Source organism: Carcharodon carcharias, chromosome 3 (assembly GCF_017639515.1).
Source record: "Carcharodon carcharias isolate sCarCar2 chromosome 3, sCarCar2.pri, whole genome shotgun sequence".
NCBI classification, from domain to species: Eukaryota; Metazoa; Chordata; class Chondrichthyes; order Lamniformes; family Lamnidae; genus Carcharodon; species Carcharodon carcharias.
The window spans coordinates 168034341-168039052 of record NC_054469.1 but is presented as its reverse complement, the minus strand read 5'-3'; positions in this window follow the sequence as shown (position 1 = coordinate 168039052).

Here is a 4712-nt window from a genome sequence, read left to right as displayed (position 1 = left end):
GGAAACGTGTTTGTACTCCCCTGTTCGGACAGAATTCCACATTGGCCCTAAACCCTCCCTCGGGTGCTGGTGCCCCGCAATATGAGCCGCCTTGGGGACATGCCCTCTGTGCCTTTTGGCACGGCAAAGAGGGGCTTTTTGTACGGACTGCTGCTGCACACCTTCCATTTTCTCGCCCTTGTCCGCCGCCCGGACACGCCCTGGCGTGCCTTGTTGCCGTCCGGCGGTGGAGGCCCCCGATGGGAGGCCCTCTACGGAGGTGTCCTCCCCCTTTCTATCGGGGACCTGGGTTGGAGGGTGTTGCATGCAGCAGTCCCCTATAATAAGAGGATGCATAGGTTCACGGACTCTCAGGACACGTGCCCTTTTTGCGGTCTTGTGGAGTCCGTGGACCATGTATACATAGGGTGTTGTAGGCTGCACTCCCTTTTTAGTTATTTGAAAAACCTTTTATTGATGTTTTGTTTGCACTTCAGCCCCACGCTCCTGATCTATGGGCACCCGGTGCGGAAGGGGGTCGGGAAGGAGGAGGACCTCCTCGTGAACCTGCTCCTGGGTCTGGCCAAGTTGGCCATTAACAGGTCCAGGCAGCGGGCAATCAACGGGGGAGTCCCGCCCGATCATTTGTCCCTCTTCCGCGGCTACGTTCGCTGCCGGATGTCCCTGGAGAGGGAGCACGCGGTGTCCGCTGGCACTCTCGAGGCCTTCCGTGCCCGGTGGGCACTGCGGGGACTGGGGTGTTTTGTTGACCCCTTTAATCATATTTTGATTTAAAGTTTGTAAGGTTCCTTTAAATTTTTGTCCTTGGTTTTACAGCTGACCTGAATTAGGGGCTGTGCCTGATTTATCCCAATTTTGTTGATTTGGTTTTCATTTAAAAGATTATCAAGAGTTCAAAACTCACAATAGCAAACTATGAAACAATGTAACTTCATCTGAAACAGATGGAAACGTGTTTGTACTCGAAAGAGTTACAATACTGAAATCACATGACATTGTTGAAAATTGTCCATGTATGTGCTGTCTACAAATTGTAGGGCAAATCCAAGCAGGATTTCCTCAGATCAGTGTCCTAATCCCAACCATCTTCAGCTGCTTCATCAATGATCATTCCTCCAGTCAGAATTGGTGATATTCACTGATGATTGAATTGTGTTCAGTACCATTTACAACTTCTCAGATAATATAACAATCTATATCCACCTGCTGCAACATTTGGAACAAATTCAGGTTGGGTAACATTCACACCAAACAAGTGCCACACAATGGCCATTTCCAAGAAGATAGAATCAAACTACCCCCTGTTAACATTCAATGGCATTGCCATCTTTGAACCCCCCGCTACCAGCATCTTGGGGAAGTTGGGTTGGGGGGGAGGTCACCATTGACCTGAAACTTAACTGAATCAGCCACACGAATAGTATGGCTACAAGAGCAGGTCAATGGCTGGGTATTCTGTGGTGCATGACTCAACTCCTGAATTGCCAAAGTTTTTTTCACCATCTACAAGGCTTTAGTCAGGAGGGTGATGGAATACTCTCCACTTGCCTGGATGAGTACAGCTCCAACAACAGTCAAGAAGCTCGACACCATCCAGGAAAAAGCAGCCCACTTGTTCGCCCTATCTTTCTCCTTAAACATTAATTCCCCTCACCACTGATGCAATGTATACCAATGGAGAGACAGCTGTGATCCATCGCCTGCATGTCCTGTGCCCTGTGGGTATATCAGGGTATTTAATGTATCTTGGTTCCTCGGGTTTACAGGAAGTGCTCCCAGCTGTTTGAATTCACACTGAGGGCTCGAGTTTGAGGGACAGTTGGATTCATTGCAGGGCATTCATGTGACAGGGTGTTCCCTGGATTGCAGCTTCCAGGAGGTGGTTGGCCCACAGTCAGCTGGGATTTAGAGTAACAAGTGGGTGACCACCTGGAAAGGTAGGAAGATGCAGGCAGTGCAGGAATCCTTCAGGAAGGTGGCACTCTCAAACCACTGCTCTTCATATTCGACTGGCAAGGGTGACAATAACTTCAAAACAGTGCAACCCCGAGCCTGGCACCATGAGGCAAAGGACTGCACAACAATATAGTGGTAATCAGAGATCTGATAGTCAGGGGAACAGACAGGCAGCTCTGTTACCACTCACCTGAGAGCCATATGACATTTTGCCGCTCTGCTGACAGGGCTAGGGACATCACTGTGAGACTGCAGACCATTCTGTGGAGAGGAAGGGAAGAGTCAGAAATTGTGGTCCATATCCGAAACCATAATATAGGGAGGAAGAGGGTTGAGACCCTGCTTTCAAAGTTTAAGGAACTAGGGATGAAGTTAAAAAAAGCAAACAACAAAGGTAGCAATATCTGGATTACTCCCAGTGCCATCAGCTGGTAAAAGTAGTAATTAGAGGTTATGGCATGTTAATTTGTGGTGAGAAACATGATGCAGGAGGGAATGCTTCAGGTTTCTGGATCTTTGGGACCAATTCTGCAGCAGTCGGAACCTATTCAATTGCACCTGAATGGAGCTGGGATGAGTGTATGAATGTCAATGTGAGCAGAGTAACAAATACTGTGGGGAAGGTTTTACACAAATCCAACAGGGAATTGGGGACCAAAATATAATATCAAATAGTGGAAACACTTTGCACAGAGGACTGAGAGACAGTTAGCGTTAGAAATAATACAAAATTAGGTAGAATCACAGAAAATACGAGTTTTGGAGTGCATGTGTGTAAATGCACAAAGTGTTGTTAATGAGGATGATGAGCTGAGGGTGCAAATAGCCACCTAGAAATATGATGTACTGGTGATAACTGAGACCAGGCACAAAAATTGGAGGATTAGATGTTTAATATTCTTGGATACAAGGTATTCAGGGAAGTAGAAAAGGAGGAGAGATAGCAATTTTGATTGGGGAAAATATTGCAGTGTGAGAAAGTTAGAATGCACTTCAAGGATTAAAGGCAGAGGGCGGACTTGTCCCAAATTTGCACTAAATGCGGTAGCGAGCGGAAAAAAGGACATTTAACCTGCTGGCCACAAGGGCGAGTTTTCGTGCAGTATCATCCCATTCCTGCCTCATTAATTATGTATTCCCTGGAAACACGCCAGGTCACTAGTGGGCAGCCTCTGATTCACCTGTCCCGCCCTCACCTCAATTTGCACTCTTGAAGCTGCTGGGAAGTGATGGCTGCCAAAGGGCAGAAACACACTGCCGCCAGGTTTAATGACGATTCTCTTGAGCGCCTACCGGATGCATTGGAGGCCCCATCCACTTTGACCTCCCTGACCACCTCCTTCCCATCCCCAGTGCCCGTGTCTGCCTCTGAGTCCCCACCAACCACCCTCGCTGTCCCTTCTACTGCCACCATCACACGCTCACCTGCTCACCCTATCGGCTCACTCTACCCTCTCTCATTCTCACCATTCCCTCCTACCAGACGCCCACCCTCATTTCACTCACCAGGAGGCAATCATCGACCTCACAGACCCTTCCCTTGCACGTCCACCTGAAACATTCCCCCCAGCTTCCTCCTTCCTCCACTCTTACTCCTTGCTTCTCCCTAACTCCCTCCTCATTCTGGATTCACCCTCCTTTGAACCCTTCCACCCCTGGACTGCTTCCCCGCTCTGAACACCTTCTCCCCTCTGAACTCCTTCCTCCCTCTGAACTCCTTCCTTTAGACCTTCCTCCCCCCTTACACCTACCTCCTCAGTTGCGGTATTCTCCCCATTACACCCTCCTGCCCCCGTACTCCCTCCCCTCTCCTAACCTCACCTTCCCCTGCCACCATTGTTCACCCCTCCCAACCTCATCCCACCCCCATGACACCATCGTCCCCCCCACTCCCAATTTAACACGCCTGGTACACCTTCCTCTGTCTCCCAGTTAAACGTAGGCCTTCCTCTCCCACCGCTCCCCTGGTATATCTTTCACTCCCAGTCAAACCTAAACTTTCCTCTCCAACCCTCAACGATCATCATAGTAGACCTTGACCAAGACACTGATGCCCCAAAGCAGACCCCAGATATCAATGGTGACATTCTACCTTTTGTGAGGTGCTTCACGGTAGAGCCATGTCCATCAGAATCCATGAAACATGCAATGCACGTGTTCCTCCAGAGTCCTGTTGCAGTAGGACTCCAGCAGCTTCTGCTCCTGTTGTCTGTGATGTGAACAAGGCCCTAATGGTAAGTTAGTACGTCACACTTATCAAGATGTGTTCTGGGCTGGCATGTTTTCCCGTTGAATTGGGCGGTAAATTTGATTGGGATGAGTGATTCTGATCAGTAGGGCTTATAATTAGAGGTAGATGTATTACAATGACATTCCTGATGTGCAGCAGTGGGACAGGCGGCCCTCCATTGACAGATGGAGCGGACAACGGCATGAAACTGATTTTTGGCCTTTCCGTCATATTGTCCGCTCACACCCACCATGATGCCCGTCACCAAAGGGGACTGAAAATTCTGGCCAGAATCTAATTGATTCGCATTGAGAAACTATAAAGGAACTATGCATTTCATAGGCCACCAAATAGTGGAATAGAGATAGAAGAGCATATTTACATGGAAATTACTGAGAGGTGCAAGGACTATAGAATAGTGATAAAGGGATACTTTAGCTAACCCAAAATTGAATGAGGCTTGACTCCATTAGGGGCAGAGATTGGGAGGAATTTCATGAGAATTTTCTTGATTGGTACGTTTCTT